At 35.6% G+C, this 26,541-nt stretch overlaps 1 protein-coding gene across 2 annotated transcripts in view; it reads left to right on the top strand.

The window, feature by feature from the left end:
- Positions 1–26,541, top strand: part of Cbl (E3 ubiquitin-protein ligase CBL) — a 73,588-nt gene that overhangs the window by 32,484 nt on the left and 14,563 nt on the right. The gene's annotated exons all lie outside the window — the stretch shown is intronic.

The raw sequence follows: 26,541 nt of genomic DNA, 5'->3' as shown, positions 1-26,541 counted from the left end.
TAAACACGGATATGTTAATATGTCCGTATTTACATCGTACACGAGACAATTACTTCCGGTCACATAAACAGATAAATGCCAGTTATCTTTATGTAAGTCGTGCAGGTTGCCTGTTGTCTTTATATACTCCGTACAGGTGGCCTAAACAAAGTACGCTAGAAACGTTCGTGTATTATTTTGACTGTTTTCGTTCGTTATATCAGAGAATAGGTATTTTAAAATTAGCGGTCACATAACACATAACCATCGTAAAAATCCCCGAAACAAGCATGGCCTTCATAAACTACAAAAGATGTTTTTTATTGTAATGAACGCTGGTAGGTTCACAAACCTTGGATGTTTCAACCATTGGCGGCTCTATGCTCAATGATTTGGTAGGTCAGTTTTATATTATTTTAATTTGCCTTTTCGTTGTACACTTAAAAGACGTATAGCAAATTGGCTTTTTATACATTATAAAAGAAGTGATATAAATTGTTAGATAGTTAGATTAAAAAGATAGATACCTACTTAACCTTAAAAAAAAATGTCTATTTTCACATCAAATAATCAAAAATATTTAATAAAAACTCCGTAGCTTTTTCATTAAACTATCACTATCAGAAAAAGTGTTGTGTACTGTTATGAAATGGCGGGATCATGTATATATAAACACTTTTTATATTTCCACTGATTTTATTAGAAGGTAACTTTTACGATTAATATAGCAGATTACATTTTAAAGGGTAACTTTTATACAATGGTTTAACTGTTTAATACAATGAATGCAGTCGATGCGTTTTAGTCAAAGGTTGTATTTAAACTAAACTAAAAAGCTATTTTTGGTTGAGTACTATAATATTACAAAACAAACAATGACATTGCATAATATGAAACTTTCAGACAACAATAGGAAGTTTGAAATAATAAAAATATAAAAAAATAATACGGTTGAAACCATGTTTGGTAGGTAATATAATACATGCTCATGCTTAGTAGGTAATATAATACATGCTCGATGAAATCGCGAGGCAATAATAATTAATAACAGAACAACGTTTTATACCTGTTTCCTTTAACACACTGAAAAATGTATTGTTATCTCTTTCTGGGACAATGACGAAAATCTTGCCTATGCATCGTAAAAACAAATTAAAAAAAAGACTGGCGAAATGTGTGTTTTCTCCATTTCACATATGGAAAATGAGAGAGAAAGAGAAATAGGTAGAAATATTTTATTCCGGCATATTTCCAAATGCCCAAATTATAGCGACCGAGCGGATTCATTTTGTTTGAATTTTATACACACAGTTCGTTCGTCCGTGTGCGTCTCGCCTTGACGTGTTAGCCGATAATTATTATAATACATTGTACCTACATCTTAGATTATAACCTACATAGATTGTAAGATGTTTATTTTTGGAGGGTCATTGACCAATTGACCTAATGGACCAGCCGCTATTGGTTTCAACCATATGCGTGGATACTTTTTCATTATTGTCGGCGAAAACAACAATTATGTAGATACTTAGACACTTGACTAGTGTCATAAACGTAATCCGTCCCCGGCGGCATCCTGTCTGATCGGATTTTATTGCTTAGGGTCGAAATGTTTTTAAACGATCGACACATTAACAGTATTTTAGCTCGGTATATCCGATAAGTTGCTCCCTAAAACAGTGAATACCTACATGTATTTAGAAAATCATAAACCAAAATGTTAACGAATGTTTCCTCATTACATCCGAGATTTCGCTATGTTCGAGATCGTAATAACCGAGTTCGACTGTAGTGTGATTATTGTTTTATTCGCTGAATGATACCAATCCCACTGAGGAACACTTCAGAATAAAGAAATCACTCGCCAATTAAAAAATGAGGATAAAGCGGATAAACATCTACATTATTATTGATAAAAGATTTTTTAAATAAAAAATGTTAGTTAATAGGAAGACAATATTATTCTAAATAGTTATGACTGTTATGAGGATTTCATTAGTAATAAGTAAAGTTGCTAATAATTGATATGAATTCTTTCCCACATAAAGTGAGACATGTGGTAGTTGTCTCATTAACGGATGTTTAGAAATCGACGTAAAGTCGGACAACTACAGTTCTACCAAAAGTATATAATTTAGAAAGAATGTAATAATGAGTAAATAAACTGTGTATAGTATTTATCCCTGAATTTCAGGTGCCTAATAATAAAAACATAGAAGTTCAGTAGAAAACAAACTATTTTTACTTCAAATAGCTCTCCTGTAAAATTACGTTTTTGTAGATGTCCGAGTTTACGTAGGGACCGTCGATATTATATAAACCAGCATAAACTTAGGTAACGACATTGAAAAGATATATTCATTCCACCATAAATACTGGGCAAATGTAATATTATATTTTAATGACGTGTGATACAATATTGACGCCATTCGTTTACCATAACCACTTGACTTGGTGCGACAGGTTGCAGCGATTGGTAGGTGAGTTTCCCACCTGTTCATAGCTGGGATCAAAGCATGGACTATCTGGCGAAGTGCTCAATTGCGCTAACTTGCTGTGTAATTTTGAATTCCGTATGCAGACGTCCCATACGAATAGTATGTATTTACCATGGTTATTATGATTCGTTCCAATTCTTAATACTATTGATATCAATGTTGGCGTTCCAGTGTTTTTTTTTAATTTTCAGTCAAGCTTAGAAAAACAAGTACCTACCTACTTAAATCATTATCACAGAACACTGTATAGTGCCATTTTAGAGATGTTCCCCTCCGTCATTGTTGATTGGGCAATCATGCAAACCACTAAAGCCAACTAGCCTATATACCTACGTCATGATCAGCTTGTCGCGATTTTGATTTTACACAACGTATCTATTTCCGTCCTCACCCTCTCTGGCGATGTTGAACACTTTTTATCGTTCGCCTAACTTATCGAATCAAAATGGATTTTCAACCGTAGTAGCAATTTTATTTATATAAGTAGGTAGGTATGTATCTAAAAAGATTCCGAATCGTAACCGGGAACGCTGTCATTTACTCGTGGCTGTCGGTATTCTCACGTAGCAATCAACCAAAACTCAGGCGGGAGACGGCTGCTGTTAAAAAATAACGTTTTAAAAAATCCCAAACTATAAATGAGTTTTATTTGCGGCGCATGCCCTCGATTCCTAAGGTAATTATCAGAGACGCACAAGCCAACACCACCAAGAATGGCAGAGTTCACATTTACGCCGCGTGTAAGTCTGAAAAAATATGTAGCTGAATAAAGATCCCTTCTATATTTTAAGCTACAGTATGTAAGCATCCCCAAGAGAAAATCAGTCGGATAGAGCCACGGGTAATATCCATATAGCCGAAAGTAAAGGAGTCTCAAAAATGTCTTTTGGACTCTCTCCGCCATAAGGCCGTACTTCAACTGATGCGGGGCCCAAACGATAGACCCACTCTCAAGTCTGCTTCTAACTAACGAGTAAGTAGAATTTTTAGTACCGTAACATCCGGAAAGACCCGGGAAGTACGCAAGACAAAGTCCAATAAACTACCTCTCTCTACACCTCGCCATGAATTCTCCGCCCGTGAGATGGTTTAAATCGACAAACGTCGTTTCCATTGCAAAATTGAATATCTGCAAAATCTCAAGTTTTCAGGGGAGCATAAAAACAGTTTACAAAATGTATGGCACTTGAATCAATTCAAAAAAGGTTTTCATAATTTAATCGATAATGCAATTTTTGTAAATTGTGTTATTTTGCATGTGTGTAAAGGTGATTTTTGCGGTTTTAATTATACAAAAATGTCGAAAACGCATATTTTGCAGATATACAATTTTGCAATGGAAACGACGCAAAGCTGTGGCAGTAGAGGATCTGAATCTAAGGAACTACGATGTCTGGCGCCGTAAATGGCAGGTATCTAGGTTGACCCCCCATCTTATGATATAGGTACTCCATGATTAACGTGATCATTTATATGTTTCCCCAAACCGGGACATCTAAACAAAAAGGTAGGTAAAGGTACTTACCGTTTTAGGCGCCTCACACTATCACAAATACAATTGACAAGATAGTAATGTTCTCATTCCCCCCATATTTTTCCCACATATTTTTTCATAGTAAGTACATATTATTTTATTTATTAATGAAAACTACATCCAGTGGGTCTATTCTATACTTATCGACCGCTAAAGTGATAAAGTGATAAATATTATCAAACTTAGGGTAGGTTTGTATCAAAATATTAGCACTTATTGTAACAATTACACGAAGCTGGTTTTTATTGTTGCAATAAGTGCTATATTTTAACAGCACCTATCTTGCTGCTGTTAAAATATCGCACTTATTGCAACAATAAAAACCAGCTTCGTGTAATTGTTACAATAAGTGCTAATATTTTGATACAAACCTACCCTAAGTTTGATACTATTTATTACTTTAGTGTTCGATAAGTATAGAATAGACCCACAGGAATGAATACATGAAAATTTATCAGGTGTTATATTTTTCCCAAGAACAAATTTTCTTAAGTAGGTATATCTGATGTTGATTTCAAAAACGAATGAAATTCTTGGCAGCATTTTTTCGGATTTACACTTATAATCGACATTGCTTTAAGGACATCTACTTTCTGTGTTTTTCACTCGTCCACAACTTGTTAATAAGAGAGAAAACCCTTTCTACTGGTGCATTAGTGCCGGGCAGACACAAAATATATTCAATAATTATTCGAAAATTCTTGTGATTCAAATTATTGTGCGCGAAAGTGTCCACCCAACGACTTTCAGTCGAAACATTCGCAGTGTTCCATTCAGACAATTTTTGCGGTGTAATGTAAGTAATTAGAAAAAAGTGAATACTCATCAAATATTTCTGTATCTTGGTCACAAGGTTCTTTCTTTTCGAAAACGGGACATTTCGGCGTCCCGAAGCTGTGTTCGGGGACACCGGGACATGCCGCCTGAAAAGGGGACGTCTGGTCACATTATCCATGCCCCCAAATAGGTACATAATGGACCCAACTCGCATAGCCTGCGGAATACATGCGCATAGCCATGCTAAGCATAGGTGGGTATTAAATCCCTCTCTTTTGTATAATTGCTACGATAACTAAGCTGCTGATCAAATTGCTGCGTCTTGCGTCTCATGAGTCTTTCCTGGGGTACTTTCTGCCACCTACCAAGCTATTTATTTTGTTTGCGTTTGTGACTGGGCGTTGTTTTTGTGTCATCTACATCTTGCCGCCATACGAGTGAACTCAGTGAACACCATGAGTCTTTATTTTTTGTTAATACGCATGTCTTCTTAACTATAAGCTAACAAAAAAATTAAAATACATATTTCTATCAGAACCGTGGCCTAGAGAAATAAATACACGAATAACCCGTATTTCATTTTTAGTATGTTCACAGGTCGCGGTCATAAATTTAATATGCACCGAATCCGAAATTACAAAGCCTATTCGAATCGCGTCACGATATTTCCAGCATGCGAGTCGGGTGGACGGGACGGACACATAGTTAAATATTTTTGAGAAATCTCCGAATAAATGATAGCTTCGTGAATCATTTTGATATTATTTGTGTAGTGATGTCACCGCAATAGAAGGACATATACCTACATACCGTCGCTATAGGATTTGTTTCCCGAATATCCATTTTTGTCGAAATCGACATTTTAATGCAGTTCAATTTCTTTTATCGAACTCTACCGAAATCATTTATAAAAACAATATATTTTTATCTAGGAACAGAGATATTTTTTTAAAAAACCCGAATACGCCATGTTAAGTTACAATTACTCCGTGGTTTTCTCCCGAATGTCCAACTATTCGTACCTGAATATCCAAGTTAATTTCGGTCGAAATATATCTCTGGCTGAGTGTTTATTTCCCGAATATGACTTTAGCCAATCAAACCGCGCTCACGCCGTGCATCTCGCTCCCACATTCACGCTGTCTAGCTCTAAAACAATCACGCCCACTTTCATATTTTTCCGCCGTCTGGAGACTTCTTTCAAATTTCGTCTTATTGATATTGTTTTTAACGTTACTATTGTTTTAATAGTGAATTCATCAAATTTGAAGAAATCATTCATAGCTGATACATCACCAGTTCGCCCTGAACTTACAATAGAGTTGTGGAAGTGAGTATTTCAACCTAAATAACTGCATTTTGTTTTGATAAATGACACAAAATCCCAACGGTTATATGAATTCTACAGTATGACCCGGCAACTACTATGACGTAAAAAATAATTATTATTTCAAATTATTATTAATCAAACATTGTTTGTCTTTATTTTACTTTTAATCTAGGTATTTCTATGAAAATAAAGGCGATGCTATTATTTATTTTTGAATGCGCTGATAATTAATATTTTAATTTAATATGTATGTTAGTAACTATTTATTTGGTGGATATTATATACTTAGGATATTGGTACCTACCTAATATTAGCAGCCAATGGTAATTAGTTTATACATGCTATTATTTTGTGTTGTTGTTCCTTACAATAGTAAATATATAATATTTATTTGGTGGTTTGTAATAAGTTTAATTGTCAATTATAGAAATATATATATATAGATTTTTTTTTTTTTGGAAAAAGTATTAATATAAAATTGTTAGCAAGTACGAGTAAGTACCATCATAAAATATTGGAGAAATGACCGTGACGTCGGTTAGTAATTGAAGTAGTAGATACCTTATAATATATTTTCTCAGAAGTGATTAAAAAAATATATGTAAGTATGTTCAATTATTAGAATGGTACATTCTTAAATCTTGTGAAATATTCGTTCAATAAAAAAATAGTTAATTACTTAAAAACTATTTTATTACTTAATCCGAAAAAAAAACCTAAAAAAGCGATTGCCGCGTGTTATTATTTCATACGAACTTGGGTAATTACGATCATTAAGTATTTAAAAAGTAGAGGTAATTATTAACAATTATCGTGTAAATAAATATAACATTTGAGGCGCGTACTTTTTGACCACTCAGTAATCTGTGGGCCGTGCAGCAATACGCTACGGTCTTAAATCCCGAACGTCCATGTTTTGTCCCGAATATCCATTATTCTGAGAGCGCTAAAAATTTCCCGAATATCCACAGTGAGTACTTGTAAATAAAACGCATTTTCTGTTCATTTAATGATTTATACCAGTATATTATTCTTGGAATCTATTCTTAGATAATGTTGCAATCATACAGTATAGAAAGAATGATTGTTACATCTACTGATATTAAAATATACGACAGTGAAATTTGTTTTTCGTCTCCTGTAAAATTGACATTTGGTCTATTCGGGAAACAAATCCTATAGCGACGATACGTGTAAATGACAATTTATTCGACCTACGAATTGAGATAATGCGGCTAGGTCAACCAGTTGAGTGGTGACTTGGCGAGCGGAATTCCCGAGGAATTCGGCTGTTGTTAATAACGTTTAATTGTTGTTTTCCCGGGATCATATCCGCTGGCGGGCGGGCGTCTATCCTCGGCCGCCGTCGTCGCGTCACCAGTACGCATTATTCATTATCTTGATCCTCTTAAGTTATTTAATTAGCTAAGCCGGGTAAAATATGACGTCCGTACTTAATGTGTATTGTCAGGCTGAATATTCCCTACTCTCTACAATTAGCCTGAACACATGATGCCGCCGCCTAAATTAAATATTTATATAATATTTGAATTACCGTTATCTGCCCAGATGCCAGGTTTAAAATTCGTTAATAATTAGTATGTATGTAGACAACATCATAATGTATTAATTATTTGTCAGCATACAATGATTTCTACAATAATCAGTAGAGGGTTCTATGATAAGTTAGGTAAAAATAAACACAATTTCAAATCTCACATTATAGTGTCAAGTATCATTATCAAGTAATATTATTGTTACTAAACTGCATTAACATTTTCAGGCAGATTTGTCGTTTCTTTTTAACAGCTATTGAAGGAACAACCTCTAGTATTTTTGTTAAAATGCAAAAAAGTGAATGTGAAGTGGGTGTTGATAAAATATTATTTTCATTACGCAAACCATAACAAAGATTTAGAATTATTACGGGGACTCTTCGCCATCGATTAAAATGTTTCACAAGTGGCTTACCGATTTTCGTTTTGGGCATTCAAGCACTAGTGGTGCCGAACGTTCAAGATACCCATTTGAGGTCACCACACCAGAAGTGATTGAGAAAATCTATGATATTGTGATGGACGACCTGCGAGTGAAAATGCACGAGATTGGTGAGGCTGTAGGCATCTCGATTGAATGGGTTAAAACATTTTTTATAATTATTTGGATATGGGAAATATTTCCGCAAGATGGTTGCTACGATTGCTCACAGTCGACAATAAACGCACACATGTGACAGAAGCAAAGGCATGTTTCGATGTGTTTAAGCGTACCTAATCAAAATTAATTTCTGCATCGATTTACAGCTGCGAACAAAACATGGATCCATCACCATACACCAAAGAACAAGGAACAGTGGGGTGGGGTTCTCCTGGTGAGTAGCACCGAAGAAGACAAAGGTGGTTTACTCGGCTGGAAAGGTTATGGATAGTTTTTTGGGATGCATGTGGCAAAATCGACATCGACTGAATTAAAAGGGGATAAACGATTAATAGGGAATATTACTGCAATTTATTGGACTGTTTCAACGACGCTTTGATGATTCGATCGTATTTTGCCAGGAAAAGTTCTCTTCCATCGGTATAATTGATGGATGCACACGTTTCCATGGCAAAATTGCATGAATTGAAGTTTGAATAATTGTTTCCTCATCCATCATATTCTCCAGATTTCACCCCCTGCGACTATTTCCAGATTCAAAGAAATGTCTCGGTGGAAAAATATTTGGCACTAGCGACTAGTTCATCAATAAATAAATGCATATTTTCAAGGGTTAATATTATTGTGAAGGGAACACAAAATTGGAAAACACGACGGTGTATCGAGCTAAAACGGGTCAAAGTTAAAAAATTAAATGATTATTACCAGACTTACCATACCGCCCTCGTATGTCAATATTTATACATAGAGGTGTAAAAAAAGTGTCGATTCTCGCTATTAATCGTTATTTATACGCAAGTAAACGCAAAATAAATAAACAAATACATATTCCAAAAACACAATTGCTTCCCATTTGCAGAAATATTTTATTAAATAGGAACTTAATTCACAGTTTTCTCCATTACAGTGATGAACATATATGCATACGATCGGCCTGCGATTTTTCGTGTCTCGCTTATGATTCCTCTAAAGAAGATAATTTGCATTTTTTTTTCTATATGGGTATGTTTCTGGTGTTTTACGAAAATTTATATATTGGTCACCTGAGTTTCTTCACCCTCCCATTCACAATATTTTTTACCAAATTATCATCCATGTTCAACAATTTCCAAAGAGTTCTTGAATTTACTTGCAAATATCTAATAAACCCTTACATATTTTAAACCAACCACCAAGAATAATTTATGTACTTTTACAACACCCACGCCACTGCTGACCCTTTGGATGACAATATTAGATTTTATCTATTAATTTCAAATTTTCTTTAATAGCCGATTTTTATACAATATTTCACGTCCACAATGATTTTACTGAAATCGGTGATCGATTTCTGTTCAACTTGATACTATCTCGAATACAACGCAAAAAGGTAAGCCCACACGTCGATGTGTTTCATCTCAATCGTATTTACTTTATCATAAACCCCCGGTCGCCTCGCAATTGAGCGAAGGGGTGCCGGGGGCTATAGGATTCTGGCCGGGGGAGGAGATGGAGCCGGTTATCAGTTTCAAAACACAACTGCTCTATTCTCACGGGCAAACGTCTATAGTACAAGCTCAGATTTCACGTGGCTTCAATGTGGCAACAATAACGTAATGCACACACGTTTCTAAATTTGACAACAATATTCTTGTTCAGTAGATAATATTATGTTATCTGAACAATTCTCTTTTTTATTATGATTTTTATTTTTAAAATCACCCACTGTTGAATAGAGATGTATTAAATATCTCAAATCAATTACTAACCTAACCCAACAGTACCTTTCGGTTATCGTCATCGTAATCGTCGTCATGTTTCGTGGTGCAACATCCCGGGGAGGATTTTTACCTCATCAAGTTGTCTTCTCCAGTTAGATTACATCCTCCAATTTGGGATTCCAATCACTCGTGCATCTTGGGTGTCCCCTCATTCCTCTGCCCAGATCCGAATGAAAAACTTTCCGGACTAGTCGCCCCAGGTTCATTCGTTACATATGACGATCTTGTATTCGATCAATATTCTCTCCTGAGTATGAATTAATATTCCCTAGCTTTTTATAAGTTTTTTCATTGTACACTTGGTTTCAAAATATGTAGGATTAAATTCTCCTAAATAGTTTTATAAAATTTATCAGTCGCCTCCATCGAACAGTACAATGTACCTATAAGCCACGTCCACGTTTCCCACAATCGCATGTGGTTGATATAGTTACCATTGTGCATGATATTATTATTAGATTATTACGACTGCCATCTTTTTTCCTCACCACAAATCTGGAATTCTGCCATTCTTCCGACCGAATTGTGTGAATCGTGAGAAAGGCTGTATTGTTCTGCAAATTTTATTCCCGCCTTCCGTTTGTTTACCGTTCATTGATTGTGTCTGGCCCGGCCCCACTTGGCGAACATTTTAAGTACTGCCCGCCACCGTGTGTAGGTGTGTGTTGGTTTTTCGTTTTTTTGGTCCGCTTGTGTGTGTGTGAGAGAGAGAGCTCGGCCTTACAGAGGACTCATCCCAGTCTATTTTCGAGCAGTTTCATTCATTCAATGCCGATCCGTGAACTCCGCTCTGTCAGAGAATGTGCTCGGTTATTTCATTCATCATTTTTCATTCAAACGTACTCATTCGCGACCCTCTATTACGTCTTATCAGCTATCGGATTCGCGGCTCTTTATAAAGCAATAGTTTTACGTAACTATGGGCATGCGTTCCGTGATACACTTCAAAATGAGAAATCGTCGTCTATAATCATATATGACTGTACGACTGTGGTTTGAATTATCATTCAATTTGACATGGCAAAAATCTTTGTTTTATCTCATTACACTTGAACGGTTCCCACATTTTTACTATTCATGATACTCTAATTTCCTTACTTATTGACATCCCTTAATTATGTGTACATATTGATATAAAATTATGACTGGTTTCCTGACTTTTCAGAACAGTGGCTCTCAACCAGTGTGCTGCGAAGTCGAAACATTAGGCCTTTACTCTTATAAGTATGCATATGTTAATAATAATAATTGACATGCATATATCCATATGAGCTCAAAGAAGAGATAATCGCTCCACAAATCTAGTCATCCAGGGGTACCCAAGAGGTAGAAAACGTCCTAAAGGTAGATACTTTAGACTAGAGGCCACTGGGTTGACGGGATTGTTAAAAATTCTGCGTAGTTAAGTAGCAATCTGTGAAAACCTGCTCGGACGGAAGAGATTTTCAAAAGTAACACGGTATTATGACACTATAATAGTGATGGTCAATGCGCCACAATACCTACACAGTTACTAAACATGCCATAGTTATAAATGGTGAAGTAGAGAACATACAATAGACAGAATTGAATTACTCTGGATTACTATAAAAAATATACCATCATAAATCGTCAGGTGTTCGAATTTAGAACTAAGCTCATCCCATTATACAAAATATTGAATAATAAAATGTCAAATGTTAGCATTTGTGGCGCCTCACTCGACCGACAACTTATACTGGTGGATCTATAATAATAAGTTATGATCCCTCGGCTGTTAATTTATAAAGGCTTCAAATTATTTGGTAAGTATATATATACATTAACAGCAAGTATTTTAATAAAAAATCGAGCAAGTATTTTATTAAAAAGGTGGGAACTATTTAATATGAACAGCAAGTAAAACATGATAATTGGTAAGTATTATAATATAACAATGGAAGTATTTAAATTAGGATAGGGAATTATTTCAAAATTGTCTATTAATACTTGCTTCAAAAATGCACGCCATTTATAAATATGTGTGTTGGATGCAATGCTAGGACCCAATGCGTGAGGGCAAATATCTAACAATACTTCTTCGGGGAAAAGTCTGTTAATAATATAACTTTGCTTTGTGGACGCCCATTTGTTTCGTTTCATAGTTAAAATGTTAATTTACTTCTAATTCCAATACAATATACTATAATATACCTGCCAATAATTTAATCTCGGCAAAAAGGGAGTGACTGGTCAAAAGGTAAAATTTCAGTATTAATACTAAGTAAGAATTCATCCGGTGTAAAATTTGTCTTGGTTAAAGAAACATGTTTTTGAAAACCCCGTGAAGGTTTGATAACTAAATCAAAACAAAAAATATTTCATTACTAATCAATCATATTTTATGTATCTCACATTTGCGATATGAACAAGTTACCTGAATCTCTTCGATTGTTTGACGTTCACTGAAGTCGTCCGTTAACGATAGGTACCTACGTAGGTACATATTTTGTTTTGTCGTGCAAACTTACAACGAACGTAGTCTATTATAATATACTCGTAATCCATAGAAGACGTGATTATATTACGTGGGAGTAGCAGTGCCTAATGAAATAGGTACATAGTTATTTTATTACTTGAGTATATTATCCTTGTGTGCATTCAGAATCGCCTCGAATGAAATTTATATGCACCGAACGTGTTCGTATTCCAGTTCGATTTCATTGATTCGATTTGCGTATATGACAGTATTATCAACATCTAATTATTACATAATACGCGGTATGCGTGTTGCGTGTTGCATACCATGCACCGTGTGTTTGTAAATAACATTATTATCATCACTTTTGTCCTCCAAGACGTGTCGAAAGAATACATGTTATTATGTTTTCTATAATATATAATTAATTACTAATAAGTATACATACTAGTAAATACTAGTTGCGTTTCTGGAACAGTTCTTGTTTTTATAAATGTCATCAGATAGTTACCTATTAATTGTTTGTTTGGAGCAATGCTTGCCAATCTTATTCGTGCCACGATTATTTTCAATTCTTAAATTAACAAAAAATGCGTTCAAAATTCGGTTCGATCAAAGCAATTGTTTATAATTAACTATTTCTTTTATTCAACGAATAATTCACAAGATTTAAGAATGTACCATTCTAATTATTGAACATACACAATTTTGAAAAACACTTCTGAGAAAATATATTATAACCAATAGAAAAAATCTTTTTGAAAAAGTAAAGCTGTAATCGAACCAGCATCTCTTGGGTTTACTCCCCGTCCGCGCATTATCCTCTGCCACGAGGCGACATACTAATTGCGACAAATTTTAACTATTGCCCTTTTAATACCTACTCATCAGCGCTCTTCTAAATTAAGCTACTTTGGCAATCGGTTTTGTTTATTAAATCAAAGTAAGTACCTACCTACTACTTCACGGCACGGTATCATATATATTATATGGTATTCACTCGTCTGAACAAATCTTGACTCGCACTTTAGTCAGTAAAATTTAGAATTTCTTCGGCTGAAAATAATTTTTGTTTGAAGTTTTGTACGTTTCGCTGCCATAATATCATAACTTCATAACATGAAGCATCGGAATGAGTATTATTCCGCCATGACACATTGTCTATTTTTCTTTTCTTTTTATCGTACCTTAAATTTCATCTTCCGCGCAGATAAGCATGTGATGTGTTCAAAAAGAAAATTTCAACTTTCAAAAAGATTCGAGGAAACTTAATTAAATTTAAGGTTGAAAGCTTTCTGCGATTTCGGAATATATTTGCGTAGGTAATAAATCCATAACTCAGATTTCTGCGCGACGATCAGCAACATACATTTCCATCTGCTGTTATAAATTTCAGATCTCGTAACTATTGAATTTCTTCGTTTGGTTCGGTTTTCCCACTTACTCGTTATTTGAAGTCGTTATAATGTTAATAATTGATTAGCCTGAATAATTTATTTTTTCTAGACAGAACAAAGCTCTTGTACAAAATGTTATTTCTACTGGCAAGTATGTATTAAAATTATTTGATCTTTAAAAAATACGATTTATAAAGTTTTTTTAAACCAATCGTGATATTAGGGATTGCAAAACCGAATAAAAATACATACTAATACATACCGGTAGTTCCTATTTAATACCGCTATTGAAATATATGGAAAAAATTAGAATTATCTACCAATAAATATATCTACTTAGGTATAAAAATATCTAAATACGTACATATGTATAACTTTTAATAAAGGTTAATGTTTACATATGATAGAGATGCTGATGTTTGTCCTATTAAAACTTTTATGTTGATCAATACATTTTGTTTCCACTTTCAATAAAGAATCTATGTATCGGATATATATGTCTGATTTTTAAAACCGGTATTTCGGTATTGAAAAATACTGGGATACCGGTTTTTAAATACCGGTATTGCAATCCCTACGTAATATATATATCTGTGTTTATTTTTAATGACCTTATTGCCATGCGTGTGGCCCTTAATTACATAAAAGATATTATGCTTGGTACTCACTTTGGAAAAAAAATGCACGCAGACCGCTTTGACCTTTGGTAACAATTTCACGTGAAAAACTTATACCTACACGTCCGTCATGTCTGTAGAACTTTATCGGCAATACTGTCAGAAGACATTTATTTCTTCCATGTCCGCTTCCTCAGTCTGTTCATAATAACGCCCCCAAAAATCCCTGTCGCTCGCTAGTCTTGCATCTTTCCAGCTCTTGTGAGCATCCCGTAGCTCAGCTGTATACATCAGGTGGGTGGCATTCAGTGGGCTTTCAGAGTACCGGAACCCAGTTGGTTTGAAGAAAGGGCTGTTCAGATTGGCTTGAAGTATTCGTAGCACATGGCTGAATCCGATCGCCTCTCCTTCGGTGTGACAACAGGCTGCATGGTCCGCTTTCTTATCTCGTTAACCACACCTAGTCCCGGCCGCAAGCACATTTTCTCGAATTTCATTATGTATACGATTACTCTGAACTTTAGCATTGTACTGTGGCTCGTTACCGTAGAGTAGGACCGGCAGAAGTCAGAATCCAATCGTCAGACAGGCGGCTTTTAGTTTTAAATGCCTGTCCCAGACATTACCATTCGGATAGTTTTTTTTATCAAGATATTTTTGCGCAGTGTCATTAATAAATAGCCAGCATTATTTAACTCGATTTCGTCTTTGACATTTCAAACTGCCTGCGACAACACGACCCCTAGTAGGTAATCCGATGTTAGGTACCGTACGTATTGTCTAATTTTGTTGCATGCTGAATTGTTTTTTAAAAAAAATGTAAATTTGAATAGATTCAATTGTACAAATGAGGACTGGGACAGGATGGAAAGTTCCGTAAATCAGAAGCGAATGACACTTCTGGAGGAGGCCAAATCCCGCTCTGAGATATGGCGCCAAGAAAGTTTTTGAATGGATCGAATATGAAACTAACAGATTCCATAACAATCATCAACTTTGGAACGTTACTAGTAACGAGCGTACAAAAACCTAGAAATAATATTAGTATAAGCATATTGGGTGGGCAAACCAGAGCTGGATACCGGTAGTAGCATTGTAATATCGTTCGTATTAGTTTGTGTAATAAAAATTCGTTATAATTTGCTAATGTTTAGTTTCCGACGAATTGACGCACTATTTCACCAAATTGCAGAGCCAATCTCAACATTTAATTTGAGTATGTTTACGTATGCATCGTGTGCGGTATTCACATATATACCTACCTATATTGTATCCAACCTTTCCATAGTGAGTTTTCGGGCATGGATAGAATATAGAGATACCTGTTGCCATTTTGCGATAGTCCATATTCTATTTTGATAATTAACATTCTCTTGGCACAGCTGCCAGACACTAAAACGGAGTCAGATTATAAGGCCGTCACGATTTCCCATTCATGATTTCGTGTTTGACTCGGTGTGACGCGCTTCATTTATGTAATTTGGCTTTACACGAACCATACGCGATTTTTGACGTAAGGCACACTGGCCATATCACTTATCCGTCAAACTGCGAATGATGGTTTCAGCGTAGCGCCCGATTTCGCGGAATTGTAATCTGATGGCGCATATTAAACTAATTCATTCACATTGCGAATTTATTTATTGTCTTTTAAAAATAACGAGTGTATTCTCAATCTTACTGCCTAGTTCTAGTCCATACTAAGATAGGTAGGTACACCAAAATATCACCTGTTGGCGAGGTTGATCCGGCTATTTATTCTGTCGCTTACGTATTTAGTGTTTGCAACAAAGGGCCCTAGATAAACGAATGAATCCAGTGTGCAAAAGCATCGCCACCGAGGATAAGGCTGTTATTGTCATTTGTTGCACTGTGGATAACTGACATGTTTTTGTTTTACTTTCATTTATCATTAGTCCCATATTCGCCTCAGCTGACTTTACGAAATAAATGCCTTTTTGAGGGGCTTCTAGAGACCGGGAAATAACTTTGATATAATTGTTTATAACAAATAATAATACTTTATTTTGTAAAATCGTCGACTTCGATAATCCAATGGCCGCCCGGGCCTTCTCGGAATATATTCACCCTTGCCAACGTTCGTTTCAATTTTGTGTAATAATAAAGCAACTAAATTGAGTAAGGATTGATAACAGCAAATTAAATTGGGACGAGGGTATGGAGCGAACATTGAGTAAAGCTTTGGCTAGTCAAATCAGAATATTATGCAAAATGGGCATAATACTCGCATTTCCATACGGGCTGGCGCTATTCGCAGGAATGAATTATTATTGGCCGCCGTGAAAAGTTTCCCTCGTTTATCTTGGGTACCGCTCTCTTTCGCCGAGATGTGGGTCAAACGATCGATCTCCTCTCGTCCTTTCCTTCTTCCGTCGAGTATCCACCCGTCTTGTCGCTAACCTGACATCTTGTAAACCACTCCGCGAATGTGCCATTTTACCGCTTTTATTGTTTTTGTTTTTTCTTTTCCTATTTATTACACAACGGGTCAAATGTGGTCGTAGGTAGTAGGAAAGTACAAACGTTGAAGAACTTTATTGTAACGTATCATTTATTGAACAACTAAAAAACATTTAAGGGTGCCAACATCTTGAATGTATCCTACACCATAGCGTCACGTAACATAGACATATACTTATATTATAATCAAACTAAAATAGTATATAATATAAATGTTGGACCCTAACTACATGAAGCTCTTCCTCATGATCACATACATACATAAACAAGAGCTGGCGCATTTTCTAATGAACATAGTCAACGTAGATTAACACGGCATAATCAAATTACTAACAGTAATATTGGTTTTGTAAATTTATTATTGATAGCGAGTGTTCTACATTCAAGAGCGAAATACACAATGAAGGAATAATTCTGTATTTATTATTTTATTACATTCTTCTTTTTCGTTTGTTTACTGCTCATAGGAAATTCGGTATCATGGTCAATAACTTCAACATATAGCTATCCTAAAAGGGTTGACAATCCATGGAGATTACTTTAAATTTCACCGTGAGATACGTAATTCTCCTTCTTCAACAATTATTGTCTTTCCTCGAACTTTTGTCTGCAGGACCTACGACATGTATGATTTCACACTTCCTACTTATTATCACATGACCGAATGGATGACATTTAATTTTTTCTTTCGATTTTGGAAAGCTTTTATGACAATATTCTCCACTAACATTTGAATTGAATAGTATTCATATAGTGGGCTGTCATTTACTATCCACAATTAAAACTGACAGTAATCTAACACACTACCACTGTCACTCTTTAACTTGGACAATGTATTATAACATTTAGCTCGGGCGTTACGTCATGTTGAATAACTCTTATGCCGGGTCCACACTGGCAACATGTCGCTTGACAACCTCGTTAAATTTTACGATAATTATCATAATTGCTTAAGAAATTTTACGATAATTATCATACTTATCGTAAAATTTAACGAGGTTGTCGCGCGACATGTTGCCAGTGTGCACCCGGCATTACCATGACAAAGAAATAAATAAGTACCTCATTTTTCCATTTGTCGTGAAAATAAGTTTTGGTCTTGTAGTTATTCATTCCACCAATATACAAACTATTCTCCTACAGCACAACGGTACGAGGAACTACGCCTCGATTTAAAGTTCAATGATTCACATCTTCTTTTTCTCTCACTCCTGCGGCAGAATGGTTAAATTTCGTCTTCAAAATCACAATGAAATACCATTATATTACAACTGTATGTAGGTATGTGCTAAGTAAATGCGTTTTACATTATCATGGATGATTTCCTATAGAATCGATCAATATCCATCTTGCGAGCGACTCATTGGGCATTTACATGCCAAGCTGCATTATATAAATAAGCATTATTTATCTAGGATTTGGCGATCGTACTATGGGGGGTTTTCAATGTTAGGCTAGCGGCTTTAACTGTCTTCTGTATTTTGTTGGTGAGAACTTACCGATTTCGTTGAAAGAAAGAAAAAACAAATATTTGGCTAATGGCCGCTCATTCGCGTGTGTAAAGTGTAAAAATAATTCAACAAAATGCCCGGCAAACAGGAAGCGGTTATCGCTGAGCAGCGATTCAGCATCCGGCCTGCTAGCTCACATCAGCGCCGCCGAACTACACGTAGGTACCTACAGACTATTCATTAGTGACACTCAGCTGAATCATAATATTATTATTAAAAAGTAATCAATTGGTATGTATAGAGATTGTGGACATTCCTATGCTGTATTTTTCGAAGTGGTACTGGTCATCTTTCGTGTACCTACCAGTATTGTATTCTGATCAATCATCATACATTACCATTAACCTCTGATTTGTCTGATTTCCATGAAGGTAACAGTCATAAGCAAATGGGAAAAGATTATCACTTTATTTAACGTCCGTAGTCAGTAGTTTTTAACAGAGCGTTGAAGCGGACCCTTTTTGAGTTGCTCCGCTCCAGCTCCGATCCGTGACCTAATACTTGCTCCGGCTCCGCTCCAGGGTCTGCTCCGCTCCGGGTAAAAAGTTTTAATAAGTATTATATGTATTTATACAAATGTTAAAACAGTAAGTAGTTTTAAAATAATCGTCATTTTCATTATTAATTATATTAAACAAAATAAATGACAGCAAATCGTCTCTCATTATTTGCCTCTTCTGTCAAAAAAGTAAGGTTATTTATCACGCAGTGTTGCCATATTTCAAATAATTCCAGTGTTGCAAATCCAAAATATACCATTTTCATTGGATTTTAGGACAAAAATTTAATAATAAAAAAACAACCGGGTCAGCGGAGCACTACACATTTTAGGTGCTCCGGCTCCGCCCCTGCTCCGGGTAAAATCGCATTGCTCCAGTGCTTCTGCTCCGAGCTCCGCTCCAACGCTCTGGTTGTTATCTTAATTTTTCACTTCAACCTTGTATATTAGCAAATATGCACCTGGACAAATTACCACACGGACGGACGGAAAATAAAATATTTATATTAATATAAATAAAAAGGATTTCAAGTTATACACATTTATATTTTTTATAAAAATCGATGTTTTTTAAAATAGATATAAAAAATATTAAAACTGAATTTGACAAAAATCGCTTAGGTGATGCTTAGAAAACTTAATAAACTAAATTTTAATAATAAATATGACCATAAAATACATGTAATAATAGGGTGCGGATCGATAGAACAAATTCACATTTTATTACATTTTTTACAATTGTAAGTTTGTCTTTGACTTAAAATAAAAAATATTTTTATTTTTAATGTTTTCAGATACATATTTATTCATTAATACAGTTGAAATTGTAAATTATCAAAAAAATGTCTCAAATTGCAAGCTTCGTATTTTTCCGCTAGGTGCCTCTTTAAAAAAGGCTCAGTGAAGACTTCGCCTTAAATGAGACAGCAGCAGAGTTTTATTTGTATCCATTCGTGAATAATGCAAAAATAAATGGTTTAAAAAAAATCTGGCATTACATTACCAACATAATACTGTGATCGTCTGCGGTTAATTTAACAAACGCTGTAGTAGGTACTTAGTTAACGTGTCACCTATCTGAAACATTGGAGCGAAGATCATTTTGTTATTTGCCTTCAGCAGTTTCTCTTCATTGCATTTTACCACAATACAAAGAGCAGATTAGCACACAGTGGCGAAGGCGACTTTTGGAAAAAGGTAGATTGTGAAGATCAGAGAAAAACAACACACTTTTCAGGTATACCTACGGGAAATAAGAAGATAATACGACATTACTACTGATGACAACGACACACTTATTCCATAAAATTTCATAGCTCACTGACGACGTAAATTTGAGCGATGAGCTTAAATTATATATTTTCCTAAACATTTTTAAAAACAATCTATATTTATACCTATGTGATTGAATGCCATAGAAATTATTTTTTTAAATTATCTAATTATTAATTGTTTTGGACAAACGTGCAGTAGTCATCGACAATAATAGTATACGCAAAGATTTTAGTCTTAACCATCACAGCCTATCATATTGCATACATTGCGATAGACATGCTGAGGTCACGTGACACAAAGTCCATACAAAAAAAATCACCATTCCTCGGGCAAATAATCCGATAAATACGTTAAGACGGATGGCACGCTGTGGCATATTTTTTAAACCTTTAACGGGTGGTGCTGTAAGATCTGGGTATATATTTATAATATATTCCTACATATACGACAGATGTCGTTGGTAAATGAAATTATTTTTATGTAATATAAGTGAAGAAGGTAGGCTTTAAGTAATCGCCTAGTATGGAGTCTTCGCCACTGGATGAGCATATGACTGGCGTCGTTCACCTCACCACACTCACATTAGATGTCCTCACCGGTTACAGATGCCCCACCTCTTCAGAATTGTCACTACCGCAGCATAGACACTGGCAAATTCTATGTACCTACTCTATATTACGATAACACGCATTATCTTCTCCATAGAACATTTTTCAGAAACACTTACTGACTTAGCAGACTAAAGAACATTCTATTTTGTTATAGGAATAAACTTGACTGATAAATTATTTCACAGGCCTCGTGAATACCCTGTACCTAGTTATCCGTGTGTGCTAGATAGTCTGTATCGTTGTGCTCAGCCATATTCAGTTCATGTATGGATTGTATGCAAAGGTCGGAAAATTATGAACTTAGGTAGGCTAGCCGCTAGGCTGTTGACATCGTCTTTTACAATTTTTACATACTTGTCCAATACATTGACATTATTTTTATTCTTCATTCGTCCGGACCTCATGACAGGACTGTAACCTCGTTAATTCCGTCGGGCAGCAGCTTTTTCCACGGTTCGGCACCATCGTCTTCGGTATAAGTCGGCGTGCAGAGCCTGTCTCATTGGAAAACCCGTGAATTATAAGACACATTTTATAGCTATTGCCGCGTTGACACGGACCGAGTGCCATCCAAGCGCACTCGTATGAGACATCTTCATACTAATTATTCCTATCCAAGCTAGCTTGGATGAGTAGGACGCGGTCCGAGTAGCTTGGATAGGAATAATTAATTAGTATGAAGCTGTCGCTTGGATGGCACTCGGTCCAAGTGTACTTGGATCGTACTTGGACCGTGTCAACGCGCTTTTACCGAAACAAATATTCTATCTCTCGTTCACGATGAGAGGATCTATAAATAATAATAATATAGGTGCTTTCAAATATTAAATTATTATATTTTTATGTCTAAACACTCTGAACAATCCGTAGATGGAAAGCGAAGTGACAAACTATATTGTGGGTACTGGGATTTTGGTCCGCCCACCCGGAGGAATTTTTTCCTTATCCTCTCCCATTGTCTTTCGTCCCGACCAAATGCGACCAGAATTTTGCTAGGTTGTCAGCCTTCCTACGGGCTATGTGATATAAACAAACTAGCAGAGTCTGTCTCGTATAAAAGAGCTCACTGGCGATGGACTCGTTTGTCCGTTTAGCCAACCGCGAAATTCAATATCTGCCTCCAGCACCACATTTCAAGTCTCAGAAAAATAATTTAATTAACAGATGGATTGGTACTTTTGTTTTTGTCCTTCCAAATTGGTTGCAGTTTCAACATTGCATTTTGGCCTAATGAATCGTCTTCTGAATTGTAAGTATCAAATGCCAATTTATTTATATTCACTTTTGTAACTAGTGACATCCAATTTCCTGACAAAGGTATTATGCGTATAATCACCATTATGCGTAACTATTAGGTATTTACAATACCGTAATCCCATTACTGAGAGAGGTCTATTATACCGTGGACGTTGCTGTCTTCTGCTATGAACCGTTAAATGAGTCGCTCAAATAAATACAAACTCGTATCTATCGATAACCACTCCATCAATGCTATAATAATTGGATACTTAAAAAGAAAAAAAATAATATCGTTCTTTGAATAAATTCATACTAGGTAAAGTACTTACTATAAATTTGTAAATGCTTAACAAAAATATTCTTTTATTATTTTTGACATAGAAGATGAAGATGTCTTACCAGTTTCGCGGCCACAATATAATCGTGTTGTTTCTGTCATTTCGTTTAAACATTTTTACCAGAATAATATGTCTCATATCTAAACACAATATTATTTATACCCTAACCTAACCCGTAACAGATCTGATAGATTCCCGTATTTAGCGTTTCATGAATAGGCGTGTTTGCAGAGCCACGGATAAGATATTGTATTACGGTAGGACGCTTGGGCGGCTCATGTCGCCATCATGCAGGAATCGCAGCTACCGCAAATAATATTAATGGCAGCGAACCCGGAGGGAAGGAGGCAATTTTTAAAAACAAAACATGATTTGACTACGTCTCACTACTATAATAGATACGTAGATTGTAGAGAGATTGTAGATTGTAGAGCTAATAATGATTATGTACATTTGTATGCACATTATAAATATTATGTGATTTCAATTTATGAAATTACAATGTTGCCCGTGTTCATATTTCCAGACTTTTTAAAATACGTTAAGTGTCTTATATTTCTTTTCATTAATCATTAAAACATCACGCTTACCTCCCTACCCACATAACCGTTTAACTTCCGCAATGTGCTTTGGTACTGATGACTCTTAAGTACATATTGATGTTTTTTTTGTTTCTATACATTACCGGTTACCCTTTTGTTCCATGTCTCTTGTTCGTATAATGCTCACATCACGTCGCTTTTTTTTGCTAATTACCAAGCCAACAACGCCCGTGCAATTCGCAGCTTTTGACTTCTTTTGTGTCCTGCACTTGTGTCTCACCTGTCCGTTGCAAAAAAACTGACAAGTGGTCAGCGCTGTCGCAATGGCGAATCGCGATGCGGGGCGCTCACTTCCCGGAAAGGCGCTCGATCACCTGTCGCAGCTCAGCCGACCCACCCTTCTACCTGCCCCCGAAACTCTGCTGTGGAATAGCACTATTTTATTTATTATTCAGGAACCTGGAGACTTGTTTCGACTTGCTACCCCGTCTGCGGTGCTATTGTTGCGGCTTGATAGTTTTATATTAGTTTTGTGCTTGTTAACAAAATCTCCAGTTGCCAATGTAGGTACCTATTTTTGTGATGTTATCTTTCAGATGCTTTGCTCTCAATGTTACCTCTATGAAAAACATCTACATCAAATACATACAGGGAGGAAAGCCTTGTGATCAAACTGATACAACGTAGGATATATTAACAGACTGATAGGAGGAATGGTTGGCTTCAATAATATGTAAATTGTTTTACTTCATTTCGCCATATCACAGTTTACCGTGAGCTGTCGTAATGGAAAAGATTGCTGTAAGTATAACATTTTGTTCAAAAATGGCGCGTTCGTGGAGCATTGCAGATACTGATGTTCCAATTTTATTAGATTCAATAAAAACACTTATTTGATATTGGTATGTACGACTTGATACTTACGAGCACGTACTTGTTAATCTACTTTTCAATCATTTATAATTTTATATACATAAATAAATATGATATTTACCTACCTATTTTCTTGTTTTTCCCTTGTATTTCGGTGGTTTTTATTATTTATTTTCGAATGTTTTATTTATGCATGAATTTGAACAGAATGCTATACGGCCATCGGTTTCTGATATTTCATCTTACTGTGAACTGTGATGATTACAATTTTCGACACGGAAGATCTTCGCCATCTTGCGGAAAGTCAGTAGGTATTGGCATTATTTATGCCACAACAATTTTTTGTCGCGTAAATGTTTGATGGCTCATTCTGTATTTTTTTTTGTTTGTACTGTATGTAGTGGTTTCGATCTCGGGCAGCAACAATTTACTTTGGTCCTTCTATAAAGTAACTGTATTAATGACATGGATAGAAACTTGCGAAATATACAACATTTGTAATGTCCCCTTTTCTCTTGTATATAGACATTTTCGCTACACATGTTACGTGACCTGTCCTTTTCAAAGCAATTTCGGAAGTGAATGTTAATAAAAAAAACGAAGCCACGTTGAATCGATAGATAACAGACAAAATAATGAGATTACGGTCGACCGAGTACCCTGTTCCAAGGAATTCGCCGAGAATATTATTTGCTATTTACGATAAATTAATTATTTGATGACGTTACGGCCACGATGGCCGAGCGGCTTACGCGTCGGCTTATAATGTCATGAGTCCCGGGTTCAAATTCTCGGTCTGGCAAATACACATATTGTTTTTCAATTGTGTTTATGTATGGACCTAATAGGTTGGGCAAATGGCCAAAAACCAAAATCTGTTCATACAAAACCTCCACCTTGTAGAGGCCCATAGGATCGTATATGGTCTCTAAATAAAAAGTGCATAGGTACTGTGCTTGTTCCGAAGCGGATTATAATATATGCCTCCACAAAGTTGAAATAATATTAACATATTTTTACGGGGCATAGTTGTTACCCATCGGTTCCACTGACTAGATGAAATTTAATCATTGAAATAAAAACAACATGCATTTTGTTGACCCGTGAAACCATGAGTTTTCGTATTTATACAAAAACGACCGGTCTACCAAAAACTCCAGCGTGGTGTATTATTTAATTGCAAAAAAGCGAATTGACTTAAAATTATCTTTCAACCGTTGGATGACAGCATGCTGCTTACCAGTTGTTTTTTGCAACTACATATTGCATATTGCTCTCACGCACACATCTACGATAGGATAAGCATGCACACGCACACTATTGACGACTTGCATTCACTGCTTCCGTTTTGACGAAGGGCCGTTGAACTGAGCCCTCAACACGTTATCTCCTGTAAGATTGTTGATTATAAATTAATTAATTATCCCACACGGTTCTAACTTACTCTGTAAAATATCTCTGGCGCTACCTCCTTACCCATTTGCTTCTTGAGTGGCATATTTCCGCTATGCCCAACGTGGAGCTTTTCAGCACATCTATTAATTTTCATACGACATACTTCGACTGATAGCACATATTGTTTGAATCTTTCCTCAGGCACGATCATATAGGGTGCTTTTGAAATGCAGGTGTATATATTCTAATGTATCATGTTTCGTGATTGAGGTTGTTGAATTTCAGGTAAGATAACTGTAACTTACTGTATGATCAAATATTATTCCTTTAATACGTGTTGAAAAAAAATACTGTAATGTTATTTACTGCCTTCGCCGAGTTTATGCGTGGACTGAAGGAACCTCGAACGGTGTTTAAAAACGTAAACTAACGGCCCAATATTATTTTTAGGCCAAAATATTGTAGTAGCTAGAAATGCAATATTTTGATTTTATTATATAATTTGAAGTAGATAACTCATTAACGTTATAATTTATATTGAAATTGATGTGTTTTTTAGTGCATTGATTATAATAATAGTTTGAGGCATTGGTCGATTCAGCGATTATTATGAAATGAATAATAAACAGTGTCATAATGTCGACGATTTTTTTAATTTAAATTGTATTTAAAATATATATATGAAAATTGGTAAAGCTTTCAATAATCAATTATTACGTTTGTGAATTATTGATTGCGTAGCTAGATAATAAGTAAAACAATGTATATCACCCACTTAAGGAGAAGGGAAGAGAGCCTGATCCAATAACCAATAAATTAAATGAAAACTTCTTCCAATGATGACAACAGTCAGCTACAAAGCGATTGTTATTAATTCTCCTCGGTTTCCATCAATCTCCGACCTGTCCTGCACGCCAAGCATCTCTCCCCTTCACTCAGTGGATCCATCGGAGCCGTGGTCTTCCCACCTAGGTGTTCGGTTAGGTTTCTGAACTCATGTGTTTGGCATTATTGCGGTGAACATTTCTTGCCTACAACAGCCGTAACTGACAGTTTGATATAGATGAAAAGCCTGGGTGCATTGTATAGCACTTAGTTACGTCTAAATCTCCAGATTTCTCTGAACTTTTCAGGAATTGAAAACAATTTAATTTCGAAATTTCACCCTTTCGACACGGGATTCGAAATTCATTGACGAAACGCGCTACCTTTGAGATACGTCTGGATGATTTTTTCGTATTCAAGATTCACGTACCCGGAAAAGATTTTTTCATCAGTATCTACTATAAAT

The sequence above is a fragment of the Rhyacophila brunnea genome, unplaced genomic scaffold, assembly GCF_057557595.1.
Source record: "Rhyacophila brunnea isolate RB1 unplaced genomic scaffold, BYU_Rbru_1.0 scaffold_4, whole genome shotgun sequence".
Classification (NCBI taxonomy): domain Eukaryota; kingdom Metazoa; phylum Arthropoda; class Insecta; order Trichoptera; family Rhyacophilidae; genus Rhyacophila; species Rhyacophila brunnea.
Note: the sequence above shows the minus strand (reverse complement) of the source record. Positions and strands in the feature narration are given on the sequence as shown.